The sequence below is a fragment of the Dermacentor variabilis genome, chromosome 4, assembly GCF_050947875.1.
Source record: "Dermacentor variabilis isolate Ectoservices chromosome 4, ASM5094787v1, whole genome shotgun sequence".
NCBI classification, from domain to species: Eukaryota; Metazoa; Arthropoda; class Arachnida; order Ixodida; family Ixodidae; genus Dermacentor; species Dermacentor variabilis.
Window position 1 is genome coordinate 220,318,675 of NC_134571.1, and position 20,998 is coordinate 220,339,672.

The 20,998-nt window shown below is 50.6% G+C and overlaps 1 protein-coding gene across 1 annotated transcript in view; it reads right to left on the bottom strand.

Annotated features, from left to right (window-relative positions):
- The window catches only part of LOC142578521 (uncharacterized), a 226,168-nt gene that overhangs the window by 73,103 nt on the left and 132,067 nt on the right, over positions 1-20,998 (bottom strand). The gene's annotated exons all lie outside the window — the stretch shown is intronic.

Consider the following 20,998-nt stretch of genomic DNA (forward strand, 5'->3'; position numbering starts at 1 on the left):
TTGGCTGTGTTACTTGTCTTTAAGCTGCAACCGACAATTGGGCAGATTGAAATTATCATGACAAAGAAAACTACGCGTAAGCGGCAGCGTCTATTTACTGGAATGCATTGTAGCACTCAGTTGCAAGCACATCATGCACCGGCGCACAGTTTTGGCATATGCCACAGAGGAGATAGAGAGGGATAAAACCTCTTTATTGAAAAGTCCCTGCTGGGTTCGAAAGCGGAACGGAGAGGCTAGCAGGCTAGCCCCGTAAAGCTCCCCTTTCCGTCAGGCGCAGGCTAGGCTTTGAACCGTAGCGGCGTCCGCCGCCAGCCAGACAGCCCGGAGCTGGTCTTCTGGGCATTCACTGAGCTGTATAGCCTCCCACTTCTCAGGGGTTTTTATTTGAGCATTGTGAATTACGCTGTGTCTGTATGCATGCGTGCATGTGTACCTCGTAGGACACACGTAAGCTGTAGAGAAATCTGGGTTTTTCGAGGAATCTTCGTGGGTCGCACGATAAACACAGAAGGCACGGAGTGCAACCCGCGCACATTAAACACACTTACACGAAATTAACATATGGACGGCAGAGATGTGACCTGCGCCCCACGAGCAAATTTGATACTTTTCGACTGACACTGTTGCAAGGTGCACTGAAACATCACACACTGCGCATGTGTACATGGGAGATCGCGTCAACAATGTCTCAGGCTATACAGTTGATGTTGACAACAGCAGAAAGTTATTTAAAATGAAGTGACGGCGCCAGTAGCGCCCGAAGGAGCGCAAGACCGAAGTACAAATCATTCGAATAACGCCACAGCGACGGCTTTTTATACGCGCAGTGCTCCGCCTGCAGAGGCGCCATTGGTAGCCACCTAGCGGGCGCTTCCAACAGTACGTACGGGAAAAAGAGAGAGAGAAAAACAAGGGTAGGAAAGGCAGGGAAGTCAAACAGAACAGCATCTGGTTTGCTACCCTACACTGGGGTGGGGGAAAGGGGAATAGAAAGAGTAACAAAGGGAGAGAGTAAGCTATGAGTACGTGTGGGAGGGACACCATACACAAGGACACTATAAACGGTCTCTTAAGCCCATGCACTTCAAGTGCTGCACTAGTGCACGAATCGGTTTTCGAGCGAATGACGGGTGTGGCCCGTTCACCGAGTATCTTTGATTTGGTGAACGGTCTCGAGTCCAGTCGGCGTAAAGTTCCCCTCAGAGAGAGGCGTTGGATATCGTAGCGAGGGCAGGTGCACAATAGGTGCTCGATGGTCTCCTCGCACCCACAGGAGTCGCACATCGGGCTCTCGGCCATTCACATACGGTAGGAGTATGCGTTCGTGAACGCCACTCCCAGCCACAAGCGACACAAGGTTGTTTCGCCGCGGGAAAGGCTAGATGGCATTTGTAGCCGTAGCGTGGGGTCCAGTTTACGTAATCTGGAATTGAAGGCACTTGAATCCAGAGATCTTGTGACTTCTTGCGTGCAAGTAGGCGAAGTTCTCTGGCAGCGTCCGACCTCACCAAAGGTGTTGGACGCGTCTTGGTATCTTCGTGGGCACACCGGGCAGCCTTGTCAGCTAGGTTGTTGCCGACGATGATACAGTGAGCAGGAATCCACTGAAATATGATGTGGTGTCCTCTTTCCAAATCATGGTGGTGCAGTTCCCTGATGTCAGATGTCATCTGCTCGTAAGTTCTGTGACGTAATGCAAACTTGATGCTTTGAAGGTGTGCCTTAGAGTCACAAAATACGACCCATTTCTCTGTTGGCTCTTCGGTGATTTACGTCATAGGGGCACGGAGAGCTGGAAGTTCTGCCGATGTAGATGTAGTCGTGTGCGACAATTTGAATTTAACTGTAACGTTCTTGGCTGGAACGACGAATGCGGCAGTTGAGCTGGTAGGTGAGGTCGGACCATCGCTATATATATAAATGTGGCCATGATACCTCTGGTGCAGTAATAGGAGCGTAAGTTGCTTCAGAGCTGGCGCTGGATGATTGGACTTTTTTGTAATTTCAGGAATAGCAGAATTCACTTGAGGCTGTCGCAGGCGCCACAGGGGAGAGGAAGGCTTCGCCGACGGTGTAAAAGATGGCGGTATGTACTCTTGATGAGCGCTAATCACTCGTGAAAAGGTTTGAGGTCTCTCGGCTAGTATGGAGGCCAAATGATGGTCGGGGATCTTTGACAGATGGCGAACGTGCGCTCTGAGCGAGTCGACAGCTACATCTGTCTGGATTGTATGGTCTCCGCGATGGCGATTGTTGCTGCTGTTGAGGTGCTCCAAGGCACCCCTAAACACGTGCGTAGGGCTTGACCTTGTATGCTCTCCAAGGCGCGAAAGTTCGTCTTGCGTGGATTTGGCAACACTGGTAGGCTGTAACATAAGAGTACGAGTAACAAAACCCTGTACAGCTTCAACATAGAATGGACTGGTGTACCCCAGTTTTTACCGCAGAGAAATTTGAAGACCTGGCGCAATGGCGACTAACTTCTTCTTCAGATAGGCGCAGTGAGGGCTCCACGAGAGGTTGCGGTCAATGATGACGCCCAGAAAGCGATGCGTCTTAACATAGGATACAGCTTGGCCATTGATGGTAGCAGGATACAATGACATCTGTCTGCGCGTAAAAGCAAGTAATGCACACTTTTCAGTAGACACACTGAGACCTTGTTATCGGAGATAAGACGCCGTCATGGTTGCCGCCCGCTGAAGCCTGGCTCTTAGCTGAGGGCGAGTCACCGCAGAGGCCCAGATGCAAATGTCGTCGGCGTATATTGAGACAGGTACTGTCTGCGGTAGGTAATCCGCTAGTCCTACCAGGACAAGGTTGAACAAAATAGGGCTCAACACTCCACCCTGCGGCACACCACGGCAGATGTAATGGTCTGAAGTTAGGCCGTCTTCGGTCTGTAAGAAAAAAACGCCTCTTAGTCAAATAGTCCCGAATCTATTTATATATCCGGCCACCAACTCCAACAGCCTCAAGTGAGTTCAGTATGGCCTCATGGTCGACGTTGTCGTATGCTCCTTTTATATCTAAAAAGTGCCGCAGAAAGGCGCTTGATGCTTTTTTTGATTTTCGACCCATGTTACAATGTCAATGACGTTGTCGATGGACGTGCGACCTCGACAAAAGCCTGTCATGGCGTCCGGATAGATGTTGAAGCGTTCTAGGTACCATTCCAAGCGAGCAAAAAACATTCTTTCCATCACTTTGCCGACGCAGCTCGAAAGCGCAATCGGACGATATGATGAGATCTCAAGCGGAGACTTTCCAGGTTTCAGAATGGGGATCAAGCGGCTCAATTTCCATTGTTTAGGAACGGCGCCGTTCTGCCAAGACTCATTGTAGTAATTGAGCAGCTCATCACGTGCTTCATGTCCAAGGTGGCATAGGGCAGCATACGTGATGCCAACAGGTGCTGGTGACGAAAAACGCCTGCAGGTAGCCAACGCAGCATCGAGCTCGTCGAGTGAAAATAGCACGTTCATTTCTGGTACGCGTCCCTCAGGGATCTCAGTCAATGCTGCGTCAGTAATGATGGCCACGGACCCAGCAACCCGTGCACAGAACTCTTCAGCCACTTGAAGTTCCGAGTGGAGTTGGTAGAGGGCCAGAGCAGCGAAGGGCTTCCTTTGATGCGGAGATGAGCGAAGACCCCTAACCGTTCTCCATATGCGCGAGAGCGATTTTCGGGGATCAAGCGACTGACAGAAAGCTTTCCATCGCATATCTTCCAATCTGTCCATGCGACGCTGGACTCTCTTTTGTATGCGTCGTGAAGCCCTCAGATCCAAGACGGACTTCGTGCGCCGATACCTCCTCTCCGCCTGTCGGCGTGCGGCACGCAGCCTCTCCAGTTCCATGTCCAAGTCTGTTCCCCTTGCTGACCTTGTAAGCGAGCAGATGGATGTTTTCAATGCCTCTGCGATTGCTTCTTTGATAGTGTGTGAAAGGCCTTCCCGACATGTGTCATCGATATTCTTAAACTTTGACCAATCAACTGTACGCAAGACAGTAGAGGAGCGTTGCTCAATTCCTCTAATCCTTATGTATGTTGGAATATGGTCGATTCCATGTGTTTCTATGTCCGTAAACCATTGGACGCTCGAGGCAAACCGCCGTGACAGCAAAGTTAAGTCAAAGCAGCTATTATAGGTCGTGCCTCGCAGAAATGTAGGGCTGCCGTCATTCACACAGCACAAATCATGATCGGCAGCAAAGGAGGCAAGGGTCTTGCCTTTGGAGTCAATTTTAGTGCTTCCCCATAGCTGGTGATGCGCGTTGAAGTCACCTGTGATAACCCAGGGGCCACTGTTCCTTAGTAATATTTTCTTAAGTCGTTCGCCATCAAGGTGACCCGCTGGGGATATGTAGGCTCCAATTAGTGTAAATGACACATTCTTCTTGTGGACATTTAGGCAGACATATTGGTTGTCTCATGAGGCTCTATCGCATTAGCGACATATGTTAAGTCCGTGCGGATGTAGATGATCACTTTCGTGCTCGCACCGCATGTGGACGAGACGAAAGATTCATAACCAGACAGTCTGAGTGAAGTTGATGTATTCGGTTCGCAAATGACCACTATGGGGAAGCGATTTGTAAAAATGAATTGGCGAAAGTCTGATATACGGGTCCTCAGATCCCTGACATTCCACTGAAAGATCGACGCACTTTTAAGTTCAGTGCGGAAGGGGACTATTGGTCGAGCCATTATGCTTGAACGATGCTAGCAAGCACTGGATTTAGTGCATCCAGTATTTGCAGAGCGCTTCGAGCTGCTGGTGTTTGCAGCTGGTTCAGTATAATGCGCATTGTATTAATTAGCGATTGCAGCATATCAGCCACCTGCCTGTCTTGGCCGCACAAATCGCCGACAGTAGACGTCGGGGGTTGTCCAGCGAAAGTTTGCTGTGACTCTGTTGGGGAATGTTGTCGTTTCGGTAGAGCCGGCCACGATTCGGCAGATGTGGTCTTCTTAGTGGACTTGCTCTTCACGGTCCTTTCCATATTGTACTGGGGCAGTAGCAGACGACAACGCTTTGCAGCAAGGACCGCTGAAGTTCGCGGCTGCGATTTGTTCTGGTGCCAGACTGCTTCTTCTGCGGTGACAGCTGTAGGAAAGACGCTGGCCTCTTTGGGAGCGAGTATGAACACGATGTTACTGGTGTTTGGAACAATCCAGTCGACATACGCGCCACGTGCGTCCCGCAGACAAACACCATGAACCTCACTTACGTCAACTGGAGCTCAGGTTAACTATCCGCTAAATTTTGCGGAGTAACGCGATGTCTCAAACGTTCTTTTTATTAGTTCTACCCTTGCCGTAACGCTGCTTCTGTTATAAGCATCCGTCGTTAATGCAGGCTTATATCTCAAACAAATCCGCATGGTGTGATGACTGCACATGTCGTTGTGATCTATCTACTGATGGATACATGTGACATCGCCGAATAAGTTCTGTCAAAGTCGCCGCAAGAAGGGTAAATTCAAATTTATTACCGGAAGCACGTGCACTAGTCATCGAAGTTACCAAACGCGTGTGGTAATGAGAGCGCGTGTTAGCGCTGTACCGTTGATGCAAATCTGCTGCATACGCCTTGGAACTGCGGTTTCCGCTGCAGTTTTTGCAGTTTTAAATTCTCCAAGAGAGCGGCTTAGAAACTTACAAAGCTAAAGTCTGACCAACTTTTCAGCAGTTTTTTTAATGTTACTAGAGAGAAATGCGACATGACATATTTAAAGGCAGAGGAGCATCAGTCAAAGTAGATGAACGCTGGCGGCTAGGACGGGTTTAGTCCTTAGCGGCGTAAGCATAATAAGAAAGCATTTAGTTCAGTACAATATCCACATGCAAAACGGGACTACATTGCGAAACAAACAAATCAATCCACGTGGTAAGTCTGCTCAGACAGCATCGAGGTGTGATTACTTCTCAAACGTGGCGCTAACGTTGCAGCGGAAATGAAACAAAATTACCATCTGCAGCACTTACGCCCTGAACTACCTATTTTGTAAACACCCCCCCCCCATTCCCCCCCCCCAAAAAAAAATAAAGAACCCAGTATCTAACATGCCTCGGGCGAAAGGAACAAAGCTGTTAAAGAAGTACTTGTTTTGTATCATTCTGATAAGACGTAGCGTGATTTAGATCCTTTACGAAGAGGCAGGGTGAAAACCTCGCGCCTCAAAAACACGAACAACAGTTATGCATAAAGTTAGCTAGCAACAGTTGAAGATGCGCGAAGCCACGCATAAAATATATTATAGGAATTTATAAGCTATTATTTCTCATCTGTTCATGATCATCATGATGTGGGGTCCATATGGGGTTCTTCTTCATCATCCCTTGTGGGGCTGGCTTTCAAGTGTGATCCGTGCTGTGGGCGTGGTCGGTGCGCCGCATCTTTGACGCGGAATAAACGTTGTGATAACTGCTGCGTCACAAGTGGTGGAGTGTGCTCTTCGGTCCTCCGAACTCTGACTCCCCGCTCAACCTCCTGGAGCTTCGTTCGGGTCGCCGATTGTGCCAGCTGTCCGTCAGCATGTCGCAGGACGAGTCAACAGGCACTTCTACTTCTATCATCTCGGCCTCGGCTACCCCAGCCTCTCCGTATAGGGTTGTCAGTGGGCACCAGCGCGATCCCCATCTGTTTGCTGGACTTCGTGGTGAAGACGTCGAGGATTGGCTAGACGAATAGGACCGAGTAAGTTCGGCTAACCGTTGGGACGATGCGACCAAGCTACATCACGTCGCCTTTTATCTGGCAGGCGTAGCGAAGACTTGGTTTTTCAGCCATGAGGTTGATCTCAAGAACTGGGGCGCTTTCAAACAGCAGCTCCGCGAAATCTTCGGCACACCGGCTATGCGTTCCGCCCTCGCAAAAAAGACGCTCGACACTCGCAAGCAACAACTCCGAGAATCTTATACGTCGCACATCGAGCACGTTCTTGCTCTTTGTCGACGCGTGAACACGGCCATGACCGAATCAGACAGGGTTCGCCACATCCTCAAAGGTATCGGAGCTATTGCTTTCATTGTTTAGCCATCAAGAACCTCGCTACCGCCGCTGCTATCGTCGCTACTTGCCAGCGCCTTGACGAACTCGAATCAGTACGGTTGCTGCCAGACACCACTGCCAGCACTACCGCTGACGACCCTACGTTACGAGCAATGATAGGCGCCATAATTCGAGAAGAGCTACAGTATCTTGGCTTATCCGCAGGGCCTATGCCTTCTCATGCCTCAGCTACCAATCTGCGAGACGTTATCAAGTAGGAATTGGCGTCCATGGCTGGTGCAGCGTACACGGACCCTCTGACCCCTAGGGCCCCACCAATGTACGCACAAGTAGCCGCAGTTCCTCCAGTCGTCGTTCCAACGATACCTCCAAAACCAACACCGGCCCACATGGTTTCCATGACTACCAGCGCACCTACCCAAACCAACTATTCGCAGTGGCGTCCTGCTAGTCCCATCTACTACTACTGCGGCTATCGTGGCCACATAGCACGCTTTTGCCGCAAGCGCCAGCAAGACGAGCGTCGCGGATATGACGTATACGAATGGGATGACTTTTCGCCCGGAGCTAATTTCCAATGTCTAGGGAGCTTCCACGACCAACGCCGTCCTTATGGTCCACCGCGCGCGCGCTTCCCATCGCCTCCCGTTGCATCCGAGACGGCTCAGCGTACCGTCCTGCGAGACGCCGCTCGCCGTCACCCCTTACCCGCTCTACGTCCCCACAAAGACCTGCTTCTCAATTCGCCGAGCGTCATTCGGAAAACTGAATTATGCAGCTTTTGCAGGAAAAGCTGCATCGAACGACAGGACAGAAATTCCTCCATCGCGTTCGTGCAATATGATATTGGCTGTAGTAGAAGGTGTACAGGTAGAAGCTTTGATAAACACTGGCACTAGCGTTGCAGTTATTCACCGTGAATTGTGTTCACGACTTCGGAAAATTACGACCCCCTATGATGAACCTACGCTACTCGCTGCTCAAGGGGCCGCCATTCGACCTATCACCATGTGCACAGCTCGTATTTCCACCGATGGACTTCTCCATTACGTACAATTTGCAGTGCTAAGTTCGTGTGCCCAGCAGCTCATATTGGGATGAGATTTTCTTTCTACGGCCTCCGCCTCCACCTGCTGCGGGCAACGCCTTCTCCACATGACCGACACGACCTATTCACTTCATCCAGATGACGCACCACTTCACTTGCTTGCTGCAGAAAACACCGCGCTACCTCCTCGCCATCAAGGCATCGTTGCCATCACGTCTGACGTCATTGACTGCGGCGACGTGCTCGTATTAACATTTGCAGGCTGTCTCGCAAGAGGGAATGCCTTTGCATCAAGGAAGGTTCGGTTTGACCATGGCTCTGCACTTCTCTACGCTCCAAACCCGACATCCGAAAAGATTCTCATCCCTAAAGGCACTACATTGGCTTGCGCCGCTCAATCGGAGTCTATACCTGTTATTTTCGTTAAGCCAGCTTCCTGTGAAGTTCCTTGCAACGGACTTCTTGCAACGGACTGCAGCTCCTTCAGCTCTTGCAGCTGCCATCAGTTCCGACCTGACACCTTCGCAATCACAACCATTGCTTGCTTTGCTCAAAAGAACATGAAGCTTCGTTTGACGCTCATTCAGCTTCGTTGGGAAAGACTTCGATTACGAAGCATCGGATAGATATAGAGGGTACATCCATCGCGCGCCGTAGACCATATGCCGTATCGCTAGCCGCCAGGAAAGTCATTAACGAGAGCGTCACCGACGTGCTCCAACGGAACATAATACGCCCCTCTGCTAGCCCTTGGTCTTCCCCCTTGTTTTGGTTCGAAAAAAAGACGACTCTGTTCGTTTTTGTGTCGACTACCGAGCACTTAACAGGATCACACGCAAGGATGTATACCCTATGCCGCGTATAGACGATGCCTTGGATTTCCTACAGGGTGCCGAGTACTTCTCCAGCATCGATCTGCGTTCCGGCTACTGGCAGATACCTGTGTATGAGGACGACAAAGAGAAAACAGCGTTTTCAACACCAGATGGGCTCTATGAGTTTAATGTCATGCCATTCGGCCTCTGTAATGCGCCCGCGACGTTCGAGCGCATGATTGGCACCGTTCTTCGTGGCCTGAACTGGAAGACTTGCTTGTGCTATTCGGACGATATTGTTGTTTTCTTGTCAACCCTCTCTCAGCACCTGAAACGTGTGGATGGAGTTCTCACGTGCCTTGCCAACGCTGGACATCAGCTAAACACCAAGAAACGCCATTTTGCGAGCAACACAATAAAGGTATTAGGTCACATTGTGAGCAAAGACGGCATTCGTCCAGATCCTGACAAGATTTCGGCAGTTCGGCACTTCCCTTGTCCCGAAAAGACCAAAGATTTGCGCAGTTTCCTAGGCCTCGCTTCCTATTTTCGCCGATTCACACGAGACTTCGCCTCAAAAGCGTCACCTCTGCACAAATTACTGGGTTCTAATGTTCCCTTTGTGCGGTCTGCCGAATGTGAATCTGCGTTCGCCCATCTGAAGCGCTCTCTCATATCTGAACCAGTACTACGCCATTTTGATGAAGCTGCTCCTACCCTCCTGCATACGGATGCTAGTGGTCACGGCATTGATGGCATTCTCCTACAGCGAGACGACACTTTAGGTGAGAGGGTCGTCGCATACACAAGTCGGGTTCTGACAAACGCCAGAAAGAATTACACCGTCACGGAGCAGGAATGCCTAGCTATTATTTGGTCTGTGCAGAAGTTTCCACCTTATCTTCACTGCCGCCATTTTACTATCGTTACAGACCATCATGCATTATCTGGATTTGAACGCTGGAGAACTTGTCTGGACGACTTGGTCGGTGGATTCTTCGTCTGCAAAAATACGACTTTACTATTACCTACAAGTGCGGGAAAAAAAAAACACCAAGATGCAGACGCTGTCCGCTGTCCGCTTCCTACGACACCATGCAATGGGCCTCCAACTACCATCCGTGGCAAGCTTGCGCACGATCCCTCCTCACACGCTTTCTTGTTGGCCACTGCCGACGAGATGCCTCCACACGACAACAAAGTCTTCCAGTCGCATCAACTTGCCGACTCTTACTGTCGGCGCATCATAGACCACCTTCAAGGAGCTTCGCGCCCGCCTAACGCCCGTCTTCGTCGACAGGTGACGCAATTTAAGATTGACAACCGCGTCCTGTACTGTCATGTCTGTCACCCTGACGGTCAACGCTGCGTTCCTGTCCTGCCATGCTCTCTATGTGCTCATGTCCTGCAGGCTTCTCACGACGACATGACTGCTGGCCACCTTGGTTTCCAGAAAATTTATGACCGCATCAAAGGTCGCTTCTACTGGCCTGGATTGTCCGCCAGTGTAGCGAGGTATGTCGCTTCCTGCGCCCTATGTCAGCGTCGAAAGCTCCCCACATCAGCTCCAAGCGGACAACTGCAGCCGGTTCCTTGTCCGTAGCAACCATATGAAGTCGTTGGCATTGACCTGTATGGTCGTCTTCCTGTGACTCTCACCGGTAAACGATCGATTGTGACAGCCGTTGATCACTTGACACGCTACGCCGAAACGACTTGTGTGAGTTCTGCCTCAGCCTCTGAAGTTGCTGCATTCTTACTTCAATCCTTAATACTGCGTCACGGCGCTCCTCGCGTTCTCCTGAGCGACCGTGAAAAAGCATTCCTCTCGCAACTACTAGACGAAGTACTCAGAGCCTCCGGAACCACCCACAAGATTACCTCCAGTTACCATCCGCAAACCAACGGCCTCCCAGAGCGATTTCATCGCGCGCTGTCAGACATGCTAGCCATGTACATCGAACCAGATCACAGAAACAGGGACGCAATTTTGCCATTCGCGACTTTTGCGTATAATACCGCCGTTCAACGCACGACCGGTTACTCGCCATTCTACCTTGTCTATGGTCGTTTGCGCTCTTCCTCTTTGGACGTCTCTTTATTCGCGCCAACTGCCCATCAATGTCCATCCTCCTGTGAAGAATATGTGTCCCGCATTCTGCGTTGTCGCCAGCTCGCCCGCATCAACACCGCGCACGGCAACAGTACCGCAAGCACCATTACGACGCCTATCATTGCGTCGTGTGCTTCCGCCCTGGCGAGGAAGTGCTACACCGGACACCAGTTCGTACTCCTGGCTTGCGTAACAAGTTTCAGCTTCGGTTCATCGGCCCCTACTAAGTCTTGGAGCAGACTTCTCCGGTTAACTATCGCGTGGTACCGGTTATTGTTCCAAATGACCGCCGCTGCCGCACCGCTGAGGTTGTCCACGTTTCCCGTATGAAGCCTTTCACGAGGCGTTTGGCGCCCCTTTATATTGCGGCCAGGATGGCTGCTCTCGCGCGAGGGGACATTAGTGTAGGAATTTATAAGCTATTCTTTGTCATCTGTACATGATCATCATCATGTGGGGCTTATATGGGGTTCATCATCGCTTGTGTGGCTGGCTTTCGAGTGTGATCCATGCTGTGGGCGTGGTCGGCGCGCCGCATCTTTGACGCGGAATAAACGTTGTGATAACTGCTGCGTCACAATATGCTAAAACGTGAAGTTCGCGATAGCTGGTGTGAGGATTTACTGGGCCGCATAAAACCAACAATTGATGTCCTTGCAAGCTTCGGAAGCTTTAACATACAACACAATGCGCTCGTGCAGTCGCGCTGCGTGGCTAGCGCAACGCGGTAAAGTAGCGGCAAACAGTAGAGGCTGCAAACGGCATTCAGAACATTAGCAAAATGCCTTTAAACCGCATGCTGCACTGCAGACGAACTTCGTCGCTTACCTGTCTAAAGATGGTCCAGTGAAAAAAAAAGCGACAGGACGAAGAAATGGATGAGAACAAGAAATTTCCCGCCGAACGGCGGCGATCCATTGCTACCGTTGCTGCCGCCGATGAGGCTTTGCGGGGAATGATTAGAACTGTATCACGGGCACGTGTTCGCCGGTATTTGAGCCCCCCGCAGTGGAACAATTCTTCTTCGACATTCCTTGAAGCTTTGGCCACTCACACATGCGAAGGGTATTGCTTATTTTGCTCTGGAAATGTGAATAAGAGAGAGAATCACGATCAACGACGCAGCAAACTACGGTGCGCGACTCGCTTCTTTCGCGAGTGTTCTACGCAAGGCCGCCACCAGCGCGTGCACTACGCGCATAGGGCTAATATTCCCGATGTTGAAGGCCATGCTTTTGCTGGATGCAGACAGCAGAAGCGATTCAGAATTCAACATGCGTAATATAATTTCTTTCCATGCTGAACTATAGCTTACGATATAGACTTATCTGTGGTTCTTTTTGTCTCACAGCACCTAAACGTACTCGGGCGGCATACGGAACAAAAGATAACTGTACTGGCTAATATTTTAGGCATCACGGAGGCCATAGCAGCCACCTATGTCCACAGATGACGCTGGCCCCATGCGACCTCTTGGTGACGCCACCTACCGCCCGTTTCAAAGGCGACGCTCTTGTCATTCAGCCATTCAGCATGTTCTTTGTGCATACGAGTCGGTCAGGTGTGTGATATGCAACGATGTGCTCGTCTGATGGTGTGTTGTTGTGTTTGCTGTAATGAAATGTGATTTAGTTCGTGTGCGCATAAGTGCGAGAAGATAGCTTGTGCCTCGCTGCAAACTCGCCGTATGCGTGGCGCGCCAGCCAAATGTGGACCAACGATGTTCATGCCGTGGAGTGCGTTCCCTTTGTCTTGGTTGTCGTGGAAAGTTGGGTGGCTGTCGCAAAGAAATAATGCGTATTATTAGCGTGTCACAGCTCGTACACTACGCAACGGCATGTATGTTGGGGGTAACATCGCAGCACCGGCAACTTCGAGGGATCTTTTCGACCACATAGTATCATTCAAAAGGTAAGTAAGCATGCTTGCTAACTACACACATGTCCGCGCTTCTTGCTTGGGCATGGGGTGCCTTTCGAACGTAACAAAACAGAACTCCCACTACAACAGCTAAACATATGCTGATGCTTTCTGAGCGAATTTAGTTACGCCACTTTATTGCCACAATGCGAAATTGAAAATCCTGATAGGCATTTTCAATTCAGATGAGAAAAATTACGCTCGGAAATAATCGTGTTCATCATGCGCACCGGTGCGTGAGCTCCCATTTTTCTACTGAAGTTGTATGATGACGACTCATCTGCCTCTTAACAGTTTCCTACTGCAATCGCGCTTTCTCCCTTATAAATTATTCGACGTTGTAAATAATCTCTGCTTACAAGGCTTTCGGTTTACGAGCAGTATTGGGTGAAAAAAAGTTAAGCAATCAAAGCTTGCTAGTGGTACACGTTTCTTTTCAAGACAAGCGGTGTTGCCATAACTTTGACAAAGCTAGGCATGAAAGGGGAAATTTGCTTAAACTAAACAATGACAGAAACTCAAGAATTGTTATGTAAACAAACATTTCTCGAAAGGCACTGCTGCTGCTGAATGCGTGTTCAAAATTTCGCTTTGTTGAAGTGAATCTTATCATCATGACATTTATCAATGACTTTGGCTTTGTGCTCTGTTGCCAGCCAGTACTAGTGGAGGCATTATGTTGTGACTGCTTTTTCATGCTCCTTGCATCTGTTCACAATACTGTTAAGTAAGCAGACGCAGATGAAAAGCTATAAACAAGTGTTTTTACAACGTAATACGCCGCACTTGGCCAAGAGGCAACCGCCTGCGCTAGCCTCTAATCGTCGTCGTCGTCTTCTTACTGCTCGCCTCTTCGTCATTGGAAGTACTATTCCGTAGCACTACCTCCGCCGGCAAAAGCGCCGTCCCGAGGCGACTAAAGGCCGGACTCGGAAGCGGTGTAGTAGGCCTTGAGCGCACTGACGTGCATGACATCACTAGATGCCATAGTAGATGACGAGGTTGAGTTCACAGGAGCAATTTCGTACGTCACAAGCGTCCCCAGGCGCCGCACGCGGTACGGCCCTGTGTATCGCGAAAGGAGCTTTTCTGAAAGTCCGACGTGACGAGAGGGTGACCACAGGAGCACGAGCGCACCAGGCGAAAACTGTACGTCAAGCTGGCGGGCGTTGTACTGACGCTGCTGAGTGGTTTGCGAGGCCATAAGTCGAGCACAGGCAAGCGGCGTGTATCGTCGGCGAGGGCGATGGCGTAGCACGCATACTCGCTTGTTGAGGTCGCAGCAGGAGGAAGTGCCGTGGCAAGGGGCAAGGTCGGTTCGCGACGGTAGAGTAGATAAAATGGGGAAAATACGGCGGTGTCGTGCCAGGAAAAACTTTAAGCAAATGTGACGTAAGGAAAGGCAATGTCCCAGTCGTGGTGGTCCTTGGAAACGTACTTCGACAGCATATTGGTAAGAGTACGGTTTAACCACTCTGTAAGGCCATTGATTTGAGGATGGTATGAGGTAGTCAGCTTGTTGAGCGGAGCAGGAAGGCATAATGTCGGCGATAACTTTCGAGAGGAAGTTACGACCACGGTCAGTAAGCAGCTGTCGCGGGGCGCCATGAAGTAAGATTATGTCACGCAAGAGAAAGTCCGCGACGTCAGTGGCGCAACTGGTAGGGAGAGCTCGCATGATAGCGTATCGGGTGGCGTAATCAATTGCGACGGCTACCCATTTGTTCCCAGAGGATGCCGTAGGAAAGGCACCGAGAAGGTCTAATCCAACACGAAAGAGCGGTTCCACAGGGACGGTGAACGGCTGGAGATGACCGGCAGGTAGCACCTGAGGTGTTTTCCGACGCTGGCAGGGATCACAGGCAGCAACATAGCGTCGGACGAGCGAGCGAGACCAGGCCAAAAGAAGCGCCGGCGGACGCGGTTGCACGTGCGGGTTACCCCAAGATGTCCTGCAGTGGGTGCGTCATGCATCTCAAAGAGCAGAGTCTGTCGCAGATGTTTTGGCACGACAAGAAGAAGATCAGATTCCTCAGGGAGGAAGTTCCTTCGGTACAGAATGCCGCCCAATAGGACATATCGGCGAACGGATGCGCCGGTAGGTGTAGAGCGCAGACGCTCGATGACTGCTCACAGCGATATGTCTCGGCACAGCTCATCGGCGATGTTAGCGAAGGCAGACACCGAGAAAATGCCATTGGCGGTACTATTGTCGGCGTCGTCAGGCTCGTCTACCGAGTAACGAGACACGCAATCAGCGTCCTTGTGTAGTCGGCCAGATTTGTAGGTGACAGTATACGAATATTCTTGGAGGCGTAAGGCCCTGCGACCAAGTCTTCCTGTAGGATCTTTCAGTGAGCATAGCCAGTAAAGCGCGTGATGGTCTGTGACAACGGAAAAGGCTCGGCCATATAAGTATGGGCGGAACTTCGCAACCGCCCAAAGCAGGGCCAGACACTCACGCTCAGTGATGGAATAGTTGCGCTCGGAGGGTGAGAGGAGCGCTGACGTTGTACTGTGCCAATCAGTACTGCGCCAATTCCGTGACTGCTGGCATCCGTACGTACTTCGGTAGGCGCAGAAAGATCGAAATGGTCCAGAACGCGAGGTGTTGTGAGTAGGTCGATTAGAAGCGAGAATGCAGAGGCCTCGTTATCGCCCCACTGGAAAGGGGCGTCTTTTTTTCAGAAGCTCGGTTAGTGGTCATGCTATGGCCGCGAACTTTTTCACGAAACGGCGGAAGTACGAACAAAGGCCGATGAAGCGGCGCACATCTTTGACACACTTCGTAACAGGGAAGCGCGTAACAGCATGGATCTTGCCTGGGTCCGGTTGCACTCCATTCGCGTCAACGAGATGCCCAAGGACGGTAATCTGGCGACAGCCGAATTGGCACTTCGATGCGTTCAGTTGCAGACTGGCTCGACGAAAAACGTCCAGGACTGCCGAGAGGCGCTCGAGGTGCGTAGCGAACGTTGAGGAGAATACTATAACGTCGTACAAGTAGCACAGGCACGTAGACCATTTGAAACCGTGAAGGGAGTCCATGCGTTCAAAAGTGGCCGGAGCGTCACACAGACCGAAGGCATCACTTTGAGTTGATAAAGACGGTCGGGTTACAAAAGCAGTCTTCTTGCGGTCGAGATCGTCCATGGCAATCTGCAAGTGGTCGGAGCAAAGGGCAATAGAGGAGAAGTAGCGAGCACCGTGGAGGCAGTCAAGAGCGTCATCAATCCGAGGTAGGGGATACACGTCCTTTTTGGCAACCCTGTTAAGGTGCCGATAATCCACGGAAAAGCGCCATGAGCCATCCTTATTTTTTACCAGTACAACCGGTCACGCCCATGGACTACATGAGGGTTCTGTAATGTTCTTGGAAAGCATTTTGCGAACTTCTGCGTGAATAACGACGCTCAGCCAGTGACACTCGATACGGGCGGCGATGAATAGGAGGGGCATCGACGGTATTAATGCCCTGTTTAACAGCTGTAGCTTCGGCCAAAGGACGATCGTTAAAGTAAAAAAAATATCGCGGTAGGAAAACAGAACGCGGTAGAGCTCTCGAGCGTGCTCGGACAGCATTTCGGGCGCAATCGTTTTCTGTAAGTCGGTGATGGTACAAGTTGCCGACTGCGATGGTAATGGAGGATCAGCTGAATTGATGTCTACTGCAATAGATGCTATTGAGTTATCCTCGAATGAGCAAAGCTTGGCCAGAGACATCCCGCGTGGCAGCACTTGTGTCGTCAAGCTAAAATTCAGCACTGGCAGGCAGACGCAATTCGCCGTAATAGATAAAACGGTATGAGGTACTGTGATCCCATGCGTAAGTACGACGTCTTGCATAGGAGCCGCGATGTAGTGACAGTCGGGCACTGGTGGGGATGACAATATGTCAACGCAAGTCAGTGCCGAAGGTGACAAGCGGACGAAGTCGACGGAACTGAGGCGACTGGGGTGTGGTTCAGCGGGATCCAGAACAGGCAGGTCAAGGCGGAGAGTACTGGCGGGACAATCGATGAGAGCAGAATATGCGGAGAGGAAGTCTAAGCCGAAGATAATGTGGTGGGGTCAGTGGGAGATGACTGTGAATAGCACAATTGTGGAGCGATCGGCGCAGGAGACAAGGGCGGCACACATACCAATTACGGGGGCTGTTCCGCCATCGGCGACATGGACAACAGGCGTCGTGGCGGGCGTGGTTATTTTCTTCAGCCGGTTACCAAGGTCAGCGCACATTACCGACAAATGCGCCCCAGCGTCTATAAGAGCAGATACAGAAACACCGTCAACTTGCACGTCAAGAAAGTTCAGATAAGTGGGCAACGTCAGTAGAGAATTTGGCGGTGTAGGGCCCCATCACCTCGAGGCGCTGCATCATCTAGTTTTTGGGCTGGGAGCGGCGTCGGAAGGGAGTCGGCGAAAAGGAGTGACGGGGCTGGGGAGAGTGAGATTGTCGTCGTTGGCGCGAAGGTGAACGAGAATAGGAGCGGTTCGGCGCAGGAGAATCAGTGGCGGCATTATCGGAGCGTGCGGCATAGCGACGAGATGGGCCACCTGAGGGGCGAGAGTAGGCAGTATAAGCAGACGGAGTCGGGGAAGTCCAGCGACTGCGACAGTGCTGAGAAATGTATCCGATTCGACGGCAGTGAAAACAAATGGGCTTGTCGTCAGCAGTGCGCCATTCAGATGGGTTGCGGAAACGTGGTGGGTAAGAAGATGCGGGACGGCGCGGAATCGAAGAAGCCGGATGGGTATCAGGGCGATGGGCCGAGCAGATGGTGTGAAAACCCATGTTTTCGAACTCTTGGCGGACAACCGCCTCGACCAGGGAAAGCGTGACTGCAGGTACGTTGGTGGAGCTGGAGTCGAAAGCAGCCGGATAGGTGGCCTCAATCTCACGCCGGACAATCCTGGTAATATAGCCAGTGTTGTTGGGACGAGGAACGTCTGCACAGGAAGATGTCGCTGGGGTGTTGGGCAAACGGGCAAATTGCTGGTCGATACGCCGGCTTTTAGCGAGTTCAAGGCGGCGGCACTCTTTTATAACTGCATCCACCGTCGCGACGTTGTTGAATACGAGCAAGGTGAAGGCGTCATCGGCAATGCCTTTGAGTATGTGAGATACCTTGACTGTCCCAGCCATGTGTGCGCCAACTTTACGGCATAGAGCCAAGACGTCCTGAATGTACGTGACATAGGGCTCTGTTGACGTCTGCACACGGCCGGAAAGCGCCTTCTGTGGGGCAAGTTGGTGACCGTATGGGTCGCCGAACAAGTCTCAGAGCTTTTACTTGAGCGAATCCCAACTGGTGAGCTCATCCTCGTGCGTCCGAAACCAAACTTGAGGTGTGCCACCGAGGTAAAAGACTACGCTGGCGAGCGTGATAGTAGGGTCCCACCGGGTATTGCGGCTGACGTGTTCCTACAGGCTGATTTAGTCCTCTTCGTCTTCCCCATGTTTGCCCGAGAATACGCCATGATCACGAGGAGCAGGGAGAGTGATGTAGGTCGTCGAAATGGCAGCAGGTGTCGGAGGCGGCTGAGTCGAGTTGTCACCGCCGGGAGCCACGAAGGAAGGCTCGACGCACCGTCCACTGCGAAGCTCCGTGACGAGGTACAGAGAACGTCCACCTCCACCAGATATGTGACGTAAAAAGACGCAGATGAAAAGCTATAAACAAGTATATTTACAACGTAATACGCCGCACTTGGCCAAGAGGCAACAGCCCGCGCTAGCCTCTAATCGTCGTCGTCGTCTTCTTACTGCTCGCCTCTTCGTCATTGGAAATACTATTCCGTAGCAATATGACGGTCTTATCGTGCCCTTGCTATAAGTTAACACAGAATTTCTTTTGTAGTGGTAAAGTCGTGACCCACACAGTGTCCACATATTAAACCATTGCCATGGCTGCAGCAGCACGGCGTGTAATTTGGATGGACATGTCAGGTATGTCATTAAGTGTACGTGTTGCAAAATGTAGGATGTCGGTATCATTCGTGGATAAGTTTGTCGACCTATTACTTAACGCAGCTTACTAAATAGGCTAAATATTTATGAAACTTTATTCCACTATCTGCTTTTTGTGTTCGTAGACAATGTGCAGACATTATCGTGTTTTATATAAGACTAGAGCTCACATGTGCTGGCATTTAGTATTTTTCTCGCATCCATCGCTTGGCTGCAATTCAAATTTTATTTTTGGTTAATACAGAAAAAGCCGCGTGTTAGCGCGTTTGCGCAGTGGCATTGTGCTGCTCTCAAGCGTGCGTTCGGTGAACAAGGTAAGCTGCATCGTGACGGGCGATCAGAAGGCGGCAGGACGTTCTTTATCTCAGCGCCAGCGCTCGGCCAGGAGCATGTATTTTCGCCGTCATCCGACGGAAGCCGACCTTGTTCACCGAACGCACGCTCGAGAGCACGATACCACTGCGCAAGCGCTCCGTCACGTGAGTCTTTTTCATATTTCGCGGGCTTTCTTTGCAACTCGGAAAAATGGACTACGTGAAAGGTATCGTAAAGGAAACAACTCGATCGGTACTCTATAAATATGCGTATCATACTTGGGTGGGCAGCCAATAACTAGAAAGTTGGGTAATTAAACTTAGGTATTTATTGACTTATGAGGAAAACAAAAAATTGTCTGATCTCATTGTCTGAAAAAATTGTTTGTTGAAAAAACGTTACTATAGGCTATTGCGAATAGTATGCATTCGGTTCAATTCACTTTCAACGTGCTTTTCATTTTTAAATTCTTGGCTCATATTACATGGGACACCCTGCACATATATAGATATAAATACATACATACAGGCTGCATACACCAAGCACCAAAGACGATAAGGCACAGGTAACATGTTTAAATAAGGTCTGACTGCCATTGGGACACATCACAAAATGTTGCCACACGTGGTCGCTAATTTTGTTATAGGAGTGCTATGAACAGGAGCAATCTAATGCATAAGCTTACTAGAGGTTCATTAGGAAGACATGAGACAGTAAGAAGAAAACTGCTCTGGAGTGCACGTTGGGAAGACATTTCATGTTGATATGAAAAACACTCATCCAGAATTAAACAGAAAGATGGTGGCCAATATGTTTTAGAATGACATTAGGAATACATCAGAAAATTCCAAAGAAGCACATCAGGATGTCTAATGACTGTGATGTCAAAACTCATTAGAGTTTTATCTGAAACTCATCTCATATTTTATTAAGGGAAAGGAGCATAGGAGAACCTGGTGGAAAGTGTACGTCATGATGCCACTGACTGCAACGCGTTTTTGATTTTTTTGATGCGTGGGCAATGGCGTCGCGGGCATACTCGCTCCTCGAGGCATTAGGAGGGAAGTGAAGCGTCCAGGGCGACGCAGGGTCGTCACCAAACAACAGGTGAGACGCCAAATAAGCGGCAGTTTCGTGAGGTGAAGAATTGTACGCGAACCTCACATAGGGTAGTGCAATGTCCCAGTTACGGTGGTCGGCGAAACGTACTTAGAAAGCGTACTTGGAACGTACTTAGAAACGTACGAAACGTACTTAGAAAGGACATGATGGTCCGGTTCAATCGCTCACTCAGGCCATTGGTTTGAGGATGGTACGACGTGGAGAGCCTGTGCTCGGAAGAGCAAGAGGGCAAAATGTCCGCAATGACTTGGGAAATCAAGGTACGACCACGATGCGCGAGTAGCTGTGGTGGGGCACCATGCACAAAAATGATGTCATGAAAAAGGAAATCGGCGATGTCACTGGCGCAGCTGCCTGGAAGGGCCCGGGTTATGGCGTAGCGTGTCGTGTAATCCGTAGCCACAGCGATCGACCTGTTGTCGGGCTTGGACTCGGGAAAAAGACCGAGAGCGTCTAAGCCTACTCAAAGGAATGGCTCAGTTGGGATGTCGAGGGGTTGAAGATACCCGGCAGGAAGCGTCGCGGATTTTTCTTCGATGCGGACAGGGCTCGCACGCCGCAACTTATCGCCCTGCAGAGCGAGCAAGGCCGGGTTAGTAGAAGCGACGGCGGACACGGTCGTAGGTGCGAGTGACAACAAGATGGCCTGAAATTGGTGCGTCATGAAGCTTA